We start from the raw sequence: 13,529 nt of genomic DNA on the forward strand, positions 1-13,529 counted from the left end.
TTCCCAGTGCATAATTCCTAAAAGTGAGGGCTGAATCTAATTCAGTGGAGTTTATACAAATCAGTGTCCAAATAACTCCTCCTTGATTTTTCTTATTTTTCAATAGAGGACAACTGAGCTGACATGTAGGTATATACTTGCCCATGTTTAATCAAGCTCATAGACAGCAGGGTGGACAAGTTCTGAATAGGGAGCCAGAAAATTTGCTCAATTTAATCATTGCTAATACCAACCAAATACTATTCTACACCTTACTGAAGTTCAGTACTAGCATATCCCTAAATTACAAATGAGAAAATGAGGTTTAAGGAGACTAACTGTTTTATCTAGGACTTTAGCTAGTAAATGGCACCCCCAGGACCTCTAGCCCAGGTCTGTCGGTCAGATTAGTAGAACATTTCTGCCTGCCTTCCATCCATGCGACGTTTGGAGCACCTGTAGTAACTGTGAAACCAGGTCTCTGCACCCCAGAAGGTTATGTTCCAGGCAACCTGTTTCAGGGGAACCTTGACAGAAGATAGGGGAGTATTTTTTCAAGTGTCTTCTCTTAGTCTCTCCACTTCTAGTTTGGGGGATCCTATTAGTAACCTCATAGAAATGTGGTGAACACAACAGTGAAGACATTATTCTAGGCTTTTAACTCCTGTGAACCGCATCTGCTTTTTAGTCAATCAAAGTTAAGTGTTTTCAATACAACATTATCATAATCATGTCTGCCAAACTCTTTCACCCACGAATATAGAACTATTTTTGTTTCATAAAGGCAAATAAAAAAAATCAAGGGTGGGAGTAGGTCTCATTCAGGAATCCCAGTAAGTCTTTCAAGATTTAGTAATTTTAGCACATCTTGTTGTACTAAGAGAAAATCAATCAATCGGCTTAGGTTATCAACTAGTTCTCTCTCTCTCTCTCTCTCTCTCTCTCTCTCTCTCTCTCTCTCTCTCCCTCTCTCTCTCTCTCAGAGCTGCCTTAGTGCCAATAAGAAATAAAAGTGGCTGAGAGTACAAATCTCATCAGAAGAACTAAATAGCTTCCTTCTTCAGCCTTAAATTCTTAGATCGTCTCTTGCATGCTTCCTTTGGGGTTCAAAACCAAGAACTAGAGAGTTTTGAGAAGGAAGAATGTATTGAAGCAGTTAAAACCTCATCCTCATCTTGCAGGGACTGTTACTTCACGGCATCTCTAATTTTCCAATCAAAACAGGACACTGGCAACATGTGCAACAGTGAAAATGTGGAGGGACAGAGACCAGAGTGTTGTTGAGGGAAAATAAAACATGCTCTAGAAACTGGAGGGGAATCCATATATACATCCACTGTAGTATCATAATTCCATGGAATTTTGGTTGTTGAGACACTTCTGAGAAAGATAATAGTAATAACAAAACAACTCCTCATCTTTCCATGCCTATTACTTTTCCGTAGTTTATCAAATTAGACAAAATATGAGGCAAGCACTTAAAAAATGTCTTCATAAAATGGCTCTTGCTTCATTATTATTACTTTTCTTAATCCTCACCCGGGGACATGTTTTCATTGATTTTTAGAGAAGAAGGGAGAGAGAGAGAAAAATATCAATGTGAGAGAGAAATATGGATTGGTTGCCTCCTGTGCACTCCCCAACTGGGGATCAAGCCAACAATCTAGGGTATGTGTCCTGACCAGAAACTGAACCTGTAACCTTTCAGTGTTCTGGAAGATGCTCCAACAAACTGAGCCACCCAGCCAGGGCACTTCATTATTCTTATTTCATCCTCAATTTATCTATAAGCCAGGATAGTAAATTTATCTATTGGCCAGCATCAACTGCATATTACTCATTACCATTTCTAATGCTATATAGAAAAGATTTACCCAATAAAAATTGGGAAGAGCTTATTATCATGACTTCTAGCCATATAAAACATTGCAATCTCTTTTATGCAGAAAAATGGCATCTCTGAGGAGGCTCTAATCAGTCATTATTTAAATCTAGGGCAGGACCTACTAAATAAGAATAATGGCCATTTTAACAGGGCTAAAATGTTGTTTTTTTTTAATGACTATTATTTCATTTTCTACCAGAGCATCACCAGAGCATGAATCAACATCAATATTCCAACAAGAATAATACACAAAAAGTGTGCTTTCAAAATACTCAATTAATTTGTAAAACAAAACAAAACAAAAAACTGAAGTAGTTCCTCTAAGCTATAAAAACCTGCTAACTAATACTAACCAAACAAAATGAAATGGCCTAGGAAAGGAAGAAATGAAGGCATTTCCGGCTATTGCTCTGGAAAGGGTAGTCCTAACTCTTAGCATAAACTTGTGTGAGACCACGGAATGATGCCGATTTCATGGAAAGACTGAGTCCAGGCTGGGCTGTTTCTCTAATACATTACTGAGTGCCCAAGACTAGGGCACCACATTGATAGATTGGATATGATACTCATGATTAGAAAATAAAAACATTTTTTAAAGCATCGCAAACCATTTCAATGATCTCATAGTCTTGTTTGGTCAGATATCAAAAGAGTCTACATTCTGTTTGGATATATCAGTACCTTTACCAGAGGATATAAGGAATTCTCCCAACAGACAGAGGAGAGCCAGCGGAATGCCTGAAGAGAAGAACCCAGTGAGACTAACAGTTCCACCAATTGTTCACATGCTGTTTGCTCATGTGAAAATATAAACAACCTTGCAGCCACTAATTAGCTAAATACCAGGAGCAAACTTCTGTGAAATATGCTTCTTAAGCTAGAAATTTGAAGCCAAAAAAATTTGTTTTTCATAAAAGTGAGCTCTGGTCCTGGCTGATGTTGCTCAGTGGTTAGAGTGTCAGCTCAAGCACTGAAGGTTGCAGGTTTGATTCCCAGTCAAGGGCACGTACCTGGGTTGCAGGTTCTACCCCCTGCCCCAGTTGGGGTACTTGTGGGAGGCAACCAATCGATGTGTCGCTCTTACATCAATGTCTCTCTCTCTCTCTCCCCCCCCCCCCCTTCCTTTCACTCTCTAAAAATCAATGCAAAAAATATCCTTGGGTGAGCATTAAGAAAACAAATGAAGTGAGCTCTGAGTTTTTTTAGTGAATGACTGAATAAGCAAAGGCCATGTCTTCATTTCTCTAGAAATCTGAACCCGATGGATCCAGGTTGGAGTTACTGTGACACCTACATAAGTCATGTGACATGTGAAGAGTCACTCAACCTCTCAAAGTTTCATCTTGTAAACTCACAAGGACTGTGAGAAATGAGAGATACAAGTGAAAAGCATGCTGTAATCTGAAAACCACCAGGAAACAGATGGAGATGTTATTATTACTAGTGTCTGTAGGCTTTCACTTGAAAAATATTTATTGGATATTTTCTTGCGCCAGACTCTTTACTAGTAGCTGTAAATAACAGACTGAAAGTCATGAGCCCCATCCTCAGTGAAGAAACAGGAATGGAAACAGAGAGCGAGAGCTGGTGACCTTCAGGGCATTAGTGTACGAATATCAAGGAGCCATGGGAGGTATGGGAGTGGGGATGGGGGAGGGAGGAGTACCATGGCCAATTAAGGCTGGAATTAAAATTTTTAGACCTAATGGGTTATGTAAAATACATTCTTGAAATTAATTTAATCTGTTCATCTGTTTTTGTTTTTACTTTTTAAAATGACTATGAAAAAAATCTAAAATTAAAAATGTGAACGAACAAAATAAGCTAACAAACAAAAGAGAAACAGATTAATAGATTCACAGATAGAGAACAGACTGACAGCTGTCAGAGGGGAGGGGAGGTCTGGGTGAAAAGGTGAAAGGATTAAGCACACACACAAAACCTCATGGACAACAGTCTAGTGATTGCCAGATAGTATCTGAAGGGGGGTGGTGGGAGGAAGAAGAGGGTGAAGGGGGGATAATGGTGATGGAAGGAGACTTGACTTTGGGTGGTGAACACACAGTATAATGTACAGATCATGTGTTATAGAATTATACACCTGAAACCTATATAATTATATTAACCAATGTCACCCCAATAAATACAATGAAAAAAAAAAAAGAAAGAGAGAAAGAAAGAAAAGAGAAAGGAAGAAAAGAAGACAGGGAGGGAGGAAGAAAGGGAAGGGAGGAAGGAAGGGAGGGAGGCAGGCTGGTTCGTGTATAGGGTAATGCTCCTCCAGGATATGAGTGAACTGGCATCTCGGTTTCTCATAAGTGGATTCTGAAATGTGGAGTTCCCATCAGAAAAAGGTCTTCGAAGAGTCAGCAGGCTTGACCAGAAGATAAGATTTATGCCCAAAGCAAGTGTGGGATAGAATACAGAGTATCAGGACACCAGTTTCAGTTAGAAGTGTGATCTAGAGAAGTAATGATCTCTGTGGAACTCATGTTTCTAAACTGGGAAATGGTCACTAATCATAACTGCCACACTCCCCTTCCAAAGGCAATGGGATGAGAGACGAAAACTTTCCCATCATGTAGCACGGTATTGGCCAATTATCATAAAACGCGTAATGAAAAAAAAAGTTCTAGATTTGATGGTATCAATTTTACACAAGCTAAAGGACTTTCAGAAAAGGAGGGATCGCAGGCCAACTGGGGTGATCATCAGTAAACGCTTTAGAGGACCTTGGCCCTGTACTGCCTTTGAAGGATGCAAGGAATTTGGAAGGCTGTGACAATTTGGGGAATGAAAATGTAGTTCCTTAAAAAAACTAAAAATGATATTTTTGATACCCTGGCCCAAAAGAGTTAGGTTCTGGGAAGGAAGTTTAGGATGGGTGGGCATAGTGTAACTTTTTAGGTAGTGCCTCATGGGAAATATAAATCCTTAAAGTCTTTTTCTTCTTTTGAATTATGAAAGCCAATAACTTAAGCGAACTAAATAGCATAGATACGTGTGGAAACAGGCTGTTTCCACTCTAAGCTCAAATCACGGCCACATCCTAGAACTCTAGAGATGATTAGCATATTTTGGGGGCATAGAGTTATGATAAAAGCATTTGGAATAAAATAAGGTAAAAATCTATCCTCTTGGCACAGTTAATCTTCACCATTTCAAAAGTGAAAGCAAAGTTAATTTCATATTTCTGACACCTAAAGAGAGGCTGTATCCATTTTTCTAAGTTTTCATTATAATATCTTTATCATTTGAAATGTTAACCTCAGTATTATTTTAGAATAAAAGCTTTCTATAAAGCATCAGTTTTCATAGCCTTTGAAAGCCGATTATATTTTGGCCTAGATAACATTTTTTTGGTAAAGTATGAAAAACAGATGTGCACTTTTTCAGATGACAGCTAGCTAGGATAAAAGACACTCAATTAACGTGATCAATGATTGCAGTTTAACTACACTGTAGCAAAGGCTGATTTAAGAAAGCACAGGCCCGAATGAATCACTATAGTGCTTTTATTGAGAATGCACAAGAGGCAGGATTTCATTCACTTCCCCATAATTAAGCAAGGACATTTAAGACCATGTTAGTAGATTGATTTTTACTAAAAGAAAAAGACAGTGTGTGGAAATCATTGATCTGTACAGAGTACAAAGATTTATATTTTAGAATGGCTGTGTTACTGACAAAGGTTCAAGGCATTCTCTACACATTGACTTTTTTTTTCCTGATCTAATTCAACATGACATCTCATGAAGTAAACATAAAATCTTGCACGTTTTTCTCTGAATAAGTTAGAAGAATGAAAACCTTTTAAACTAGTTTAAATCTCTTATATTGAATTGATGGCAAATTGAAGCTTTTTCAAATAAAGGCTATTTCCTTTATGGCAGTAATTACAATTTGAAAGCATCTACTAGAATACAATTTAAGCTCACAAGCAATTTACTATTTACATCAAACAGGAGAGTGTTTTTTTAAAGTTTTTTTTTTTTCTTTATTGATTTTAGAGAGAGAAGAAGGGTGAGGGAGAGAGAGAGAGAGAAACACTGATGAGAGAGAACATCAATTGGCTGTCTCCTGTTTGCCCTCCACTGGGGATCAGGCCCACAGCCTGGACATGTGCCCTGATTGGGAATCGAACCAGCAGCCTCTTGGTGCATGGGTCGATGCTCAGCCACTGAGCCACACCGACCAGACAAACAGGAGAATATTTTTCTTTTTAGTTATTAGTTTTTATTTATTTATTTTTATTTTTTCACCAATTTTTATTAATTTATTTTTGTTACAGATGTTTCTCCTTTTCCCCTCATTGACAGCCTCCCCCGCATCTTGCCCCCTCCACCCCCCTAGAATTGTTGTCTATGTCCGTTGGTTATGCATACATGCACATAAGTTCTTTGGTTCATCTCATCCATCCCCCCGCCCCCTACTCTGAGGTTTGTCAGTCTGAACCATACTCCTTTCTATGTCTCTGGGTCTTTTTGTTCATCAGCCCACCTTGTTTATTATATTCCACAAATAAGTGAGATCATGTGGTGTTTGTCTTTCTCTGATTGGCTTATTTCGCTTAGCATAATACTCTCAAGGTCCTTCCATGTTGTCTCAAAGGATAAAAGATCTTTCTTTCTTACAGCTGCATAGTACTCCATTGTGTACATGTATCACAGCTTTTTTATCCACTCATCTATCGATAGACACTTGGGCTGTTTTCAGATCTTAGCGATTGTAAATAGTGCTGCTATGAACATAGGGGTACATATATTCTTTCTGATTGGTGTTTCAGGCTTCTTAGGGTATATTCCTAGAAGTGGGATTGCTGGGTCAAATGGCAATTTAATTTTTAAGTTTTTGAGGAAATACCATAGTGTTTTCCATAGTGGCTGCACCAGTCTGCATTCCCACCAGCAGTGTACTAGAGTCCCCTTTTCTCCACACCCTCGCCAGCACTTGTTGTTTGATGATTTGTTGATGGCGGCCATTCTGACAAGTGTGAGATGATACCTCATTGTTGTTTTAATTTGCATCTCTCTGATGATTAGTGATGTTGAGCATTTCTTCATATGTCTCTTGGCCATTTGTATGTCCTTTTTGGAGATGTACAAACAGGAGAATATTTATAGAGTCCCTACTAGGTTCCAGATCCTGGGAGAAGTACTTGATATAGATTAACTCATTTAATTCTTACAGCAATGTGATCCTATTGTGCAGTGTCTCCATAACACAGATGAGAAAACTGAAGCACAGAGAGAGGTTAAGTAGTTTGTGAAAAAGTTATACAATTAATAAGTACTAGAGCTTGAATTCCTATTAAGGTTTATCTGACTCCAAAGTCCATGATACCAAATTATAATGCTCAACAATTACAAAGAGTATAACTACAGAAAGCAAGCCAAGTAATCCAAACCTGACCTTCTAGTCATTTGTTAGAATGTATATAGATGCTAAAAGCAATGATTGCATTTCTACCATTTAAAGTAAAATTAAAAAAAAAAAGCTAAAAGAACCCCTCTTCTCAAAAAATATTCAAATATTTATTTTAAGCTAGCTAAGTCGCTCATGTCAATTTCCTAGTATTTCCTGAATGTCACGATGTTGTGGCTTTAAGAGAAACTATATTTAGGTCAATTGCTTTTGTTTTAAAATCATTATTTTACTATTACTGTTATGGTATAATTACTATAACACTTGAAACTAAACAGATTACAAATTAGTGCCTTAAAAACAAAAATCATGTTTCTAAATTTTCTTTTATGTAGCACATGATATTTAATAACTATCTCTGATAAATGTTTGCTTCAGTAAAGATAATGAGTTATCAAAACACTTAGTTATGCATATATGAACTTAGGACCCAAACTTTGCTAATTCATAAAATGGTTTTCCTTTCCCTTCTCCCTGCAACCTGCAGCCCATCACTACCTCTTCACTCTTTGCTCCATGTGGTCCTTTAGCATCCAGCCCTGCAAGGTTTTTCCCTGACACAATGTCCTATTTGGTCAACAGTGGAAAAGAACTCCAGCTAAGTACACTGAATATCGTAATGGTTTAAACATCTCTCAATCAAAGGTATATTTTCTATATCTATTTCTACCATAAGAGAAGAACTTCATCTAGGAAAACAACAAAGGAAACACCAATTATTTCACTTAGCTTTCTTTAGACTTCTATTATTGACTCTGGCAACTTCATATCTTATTTTGAGTTAACGATGGTTCCATAAATGAGTGCTCCAATAACCTCTGGCTCCAAGTGAATGAAAACTCTTGCTCAGGAGCAGACAGCAAAAACCCAGAAAGTAGTCTAGTTCGCCACACTTCGTCACCATTCACTGAGCAACGGAAAGCCACAGTGTGGATCACAGAATATATACCTTCCCAGCTTTAGGCTGCATAATCCTTAAAGAAATGGCAATTTAAGAAAAGCAGCTGTGGTGCTGGTTTCGGCAGCACATATACCGAAACTGGAGCGATACAGAAAGATTGGCATGGCCCCTGCGCAAGGATGACACGCAAATTCGTGAAGCGTTCCACATTTTTGAAACAAAGAGAGAGAACCCAAATACACAAAATCAGAAATGAAAAAGGAGAAATAATAACTGACACCACAGAAATACAAAGGATTGTTAACAAATATTATGAAGAATTATACGGCAACAAATTCGACAATCTAAGCAAAATGGACCAATTTCTAGAAACACATAGTCTCCCCAAACTGAACCAGGAAGAGATAGAAAACTTGAACAGACCAATAACAACAGAAGAAATTGAAGATGTAATCAAGACTCTCCGAGCAAACAAAAGCCCAGGCCCCGACAGCTTCACGGGGGAATTTTACCAAACATTCAAAGAAGAACTAATATCCATTCTCCTTGAACTATTTCAAAAAATTCAAGAAAAGGAAGACTTCCAAACTCGTTTTATGAGGCCAGCATAATCCTAATTCCAAAACCAGAAAAAGACACTACAAAGAAAGAAAACTACAGGCCAATATCCCTGATGGACATAGATGCCAAAATCCTGAACAAAATACTGGCAAACCGAATCCAGCAATACATCAAAAAAATTATTCACCATGACCAAGTCGGATTCATCCCAGGGATGCAAGGCTGGTACAATATTCGCAAATCAATAAATGTGATACATCATGTAAACAAAATGAAAGATAAAAACCATATCAGTAGACGCTGAAAAAGCATTCGACAAAATTCAGCACTCACTTCTGATAAAAACGCTCAGCAATGTGGGAATAGAGGGATCATATCGCGACATAATAAAAGCCATATATGAAAGACCTACAGCCAACATCATACTCAATGGGCAAAAACTAAAAGCATTTCCCTTAAGAACAGGAACAAGACAGGGATGCCCACTTTCACCACTCTTATTTAACATAGTACTGGAAGTCTTAGCCACAGCAATCAGACAGGAAGAAATAAGAGAAGGGATCCAAATTGGAAAGGAGGAAGTGAAACTGTCATTATTCACAGATGACATAATACTATACGTAGAAATCCCCAAAGACTCCATCAAAAATTTACTAGACTTAATAAATAAATTTGGCAAAGTAGCAGGATACAAAATTAACGTCAAGAAATCGATGGCATTCTTATACACCAATGATGAACTCACAGAAAGAGAAATGAAAAAAACAATCTCATTTACCATAGCGGCAAAATAAATTAAGATACCTAGAAATAAATTTAACCAAAGAAGTAAAAGACCTATTCACAGAAAACTACAGGTCATTGAAAAAAGAAATAGAGGAAGATATAAAAAAGTGGAAGCACATATCTTGTTCATGGATTGGAAGAATTAACATCATTAAAATGTCTATACTACCCAAAGCAATCTATAGATTCAATGCAATCCCCATTAAAATACCAATGGCATACTTCACAGAACTAGAACAAATACTTCAAAAGTTCCTATGAAACCAAAAAAAGACCCCCAATAGCCACAGCAATCTTGAAAAAGAAGAACAAAGTAGGAGGGATCACATTACCAGATTTCAGGTTATACGACAAAGCCACTGTAATCAAAACAGCCTGGTACTGGCACAAGAACAGGCACATAGACCAGTGGAACAGAACAGAGAACCTAGAAATGGACCCAAGGCAATATACTCAATTAATATTTGACAAAGGTGGCAAGAGCATACAGTGGAGTAAAGACAGTCTCTTTAATAAATGGTGTTCAGAAAATTGGACAGCTACATAAAAAAAAAAAAAAAAATGAAACTAGACCATCAACTGATACCATACACAAGAATAAACTCAAAATGGATAAAAGACTTAAATGTGACTCATGAATCCATAAAAATTCTAGAAGAAAATGTAGGCAACAAAATTTCAGACATCATACTCAGCAGAATTTTCACTGATATATCACCTAAGGCAACAGAAACAAAGGAGAAAATGAACACATGGGACTACATCAAACTAAAAAGCTTCTGCACAGCAAAAGATACAATCATTGAAATGAAAAGGCAACCCACTGTATGAGAGAGCATCATTGCCAATAATATATCAGATAAGGGGTTAATTTCCAATATATATAGAGTACTCATACAACTCAACAAAAGGAAGACAAAGAACCCAATTAAAAAATGGGCATAGGAGCTGAATGGACACCTCTCCAAACAGGACATACAAACGGCTAAGAGACATATGAAGAAATGCTCAACATCACTAACCATCAGAGAGATGCAAGTTAAAACATCAATGAGGTATCACCTCACACCTGTCAGAATGGCCACCATCAACAAATCATCAAACAACAAGTGTTGATGAGGGTGTGGAGAAAAGGGGTCTCTAGTACACTGCTGGTGGGAATGCAGACTAGTGCAGCCAGTCTATGGAAAACAATATGGTGTTACCTCAAAAAATTAAAAATTGAACTTCCATTTGACCCAGTGATCCCACTTCTAGGAATATACCCTAAGAAGCCTGAAACACCAATCAGGAAGAACATATGTACCCCCATGTTCATAGCAGCACTATTTACAATAGCTAAGATCTGGAAACAGCCCAAGTGTTCATCAGTAGACGAATGGCTAAAAAAGCACTGGTACATATACACAATGGAGTACTATGCAGATGTAAGAAAGAAAGATCTCGTATGCTTTGACACGACACGGAGGGACCCGGAAAGTAGGATCCTAAGCAAAACATGCCAAACACAGAGAGACAAGTATCATATGATCTCACCTATTCATGGAATATAATGAACATAACATTCTGAGGAATGCGTTAGTCCCAGAAATGTGGAAGTGGGGCACAGACTGACAATCTCCAGAATAGGGGGTGGAGGGGGAGAGATAAACCACAGAACTTATATGCATGTATGCATGAACAGTGGACATGGACAACAAAGCTGGAGAGAGGGCAGGGAGGGGCAGGGAGGGGGGAATCAGTGGGGGAAAAAGGAGAAACATCTGTAACAAAATTAAATAAATTAGTTAAAAATAAATAAATATATAAAAAAGCAGCTGTGTGTACACTATATATATATATTTGTGTATATATATATATAACCGATTTACAAATAATCAATGTGTGTGTGTGTGTGTATATATAATATATATACATATATTTTAAGATTTTTCAGGCCTAAGCAAATCATAAACTCAACCAGCTTCGTTTAAACATCAGAAATATTAATTCTCTTCTTTATTATTTTATCTCTTCAAAGCACAAAAAAAGATGTTCACTTTGATAGACAACCTATGTATTAACAATAATTCAGGGGTGGCCAAAACTAGGTTTACAGTTCTGAGTACACAAAACAATTTATTCGTGTATTACTATTTATTAATTATTGTGTTATTTTCCATACAAACATCTCTAGGCCTACTTTTGCCCACCCCTGTAATCCTCTATTTTATCCTCAGGTACGAGCCAAACTCTATAATAAAGGTGTACTTTTAGTCCTGTATCCAACTTTCCCCACGTAATCTGAAAAATACTCAATTTCACAATGTTCATTCCACAAGGTCCACTCAACAAGTGAACAGTGAGGATCAAAATGCTTACGCTATTCATCTGACAAACATGTACTGAGCATCTTTCAGGTGCTGAGACAAAGATGACCACATTGCTCTGTGCCCTCAGGCCTCCCAGGTTAGCTCCTGGTCTACAGACAGGAAAGCAGTAACTGTTATTTGTATAATGATCATCATTTACAATGTATCATCTAAGTCCTGGAACAGAAGCATGAAGAAAGTGCTGTGAGAACAACACGGGAAGAGGAACAACAGGTCCTGCCCAGGGAAGCAGGGAAGGCTGAGGGGGCAGGGGCAGCAGCTAAGGCAGCATATGCCGAGTTCGTGTGTGTGTGTGGGGGGGTGGTATGGGAAAAGCATTATGGGCAAAAGGAGTTGCATGTGCAAAGGCCCAGGGGTATGGGTGTCTGGAGAGTTCAGGGCATTACATGAATGTCAGTTTGTTACTTTCTGCAGGGTGATAAGTTAAGCAGGAGCTGAGCCAATTATCGGGAAATTTAAAATGAAACGTTCTATAAGATTAGGGATACTGTCTTTATTCAGGTCTCCATTTGCTTATTATAAAGAACACTTCAATGCATGTAACTGGTTAAAAACAAAAGCATATTATTCACAAAAAAAGACAGCTGTAGACCTATGTTCTAAATGATGACATTTTCCAGGAAGTGATATTTCCTGCCAAATTTTGACAACAGATTTAAAAAAAACGGTTTTATGCTAATTTAGATAAGAGAGGGCAGAGTCAGCTATATTCGATGGAATACTGAGGATATGAAATGGAAGTGCCATATGTGATCAGAACCACCCTTTATTTCACTGTAATTAGATTTAGCTTTTAAGGTAGCTTAAAATGATAAATCATTTAAAACACCTACCTTCTACCATTATTTATTTTGGTCCATTCATCTTGCAATTTACTTCGAAAAGGTACACTTCTTAAAAGATATTGTATCTTTATAACAAAGCAGTTCAGAAATACTAAGGTAAAAATGCTAGCATTTTCTAATCTTATACTCTTATGACCGCTTCATGGGACCTCAAATACAACATCAGCTTTATTGCCTCTGCCACGCCCACTCCTTTATATAGCTGCTCTTATGTGGAAGAGACTCATTTTGAAACATGATCAGATGCATGAACAGCCCTACAAATTCCACATACCTCCTAGCTTTCCCCCTTTCCCCTAATTATGCATCCACAATCTAAACACTGGCTTTTAATAGAATCTCCCCCCCCCCTCTGCCCACAGTGTGTACCCTCTCTGTTCAATTTCCGTGTCTTAGGTAAGAGGCAGAAGTATTAAAAAGATGAAAACAGCCTGTCCGTTGTGGCTCAGTGGATTGAGCATTGTCCCATGCACCAAGAGGTCGCTGGTTCGATTCCCGGTCGGGGCACATGCCTGGGTTGTGGACTTGATGCCCAGTGTGGGTCATGCTGGAGGTAGCCGATCCCCATAGCAATGTTTCTATCTTTCTCTTCCTTTCCCTTTCTCTCTCTCTAGAATCAATAAAAACATATTTTTAAAAAAGATGAAAACAGAAAATGATGGACTGATAGATCATGGGAAAGATAGAAGGTGAGAACAGGAACAGGTAAAGGGAAATACAACTTAATGAGAAAACCAAGGAGACAAGAGTCATGGAAAGCAAGAAGAGTCAGAAGG

The 13,529-nt window shown here is 37.9% G+C and overlaps 1 protein-coding gene and 1 non-coding gene across 3 annotated transcripts in view; one reads left to right on the plus strand and one right to left on the minus strand.

Moving 5' to 3' along the window:
• The window catches only part of SRGAP1 (SLIT-ROBO Rho GTPase activating protein 1), a 260,025-nt gene that overhangs the window by 140,048 nt on the left and 106,448 nt on the right, over positions 1-13,529 (minus strand). The gene's annotated exons all lie outside the window — the stretch shown is intronic.
• Positions 8,298-8,403, plus strand: LOC118624790. The gene has a single exon (XR_004958460.1). It is a non-coding gene; the product is annotated as a U6 spliceosomal RNA (small nuclear RNA).

Source organism: Molossus molossus, unplaced genomic scaffold (assembly GCF_014108415.1).
Source record: "Molossus molossus isolate mMolMol1 unplaced genomic scaffold, mMolMol1.p scaffold_m16_p_10, whole genome shotgun sequence".
Classification (NCBI taxonomy): Eukaryota; Metazoa; Chordata; class Mammalia; order Chiroptera; family Molossidae; genus Molossus; species Molossus molossus.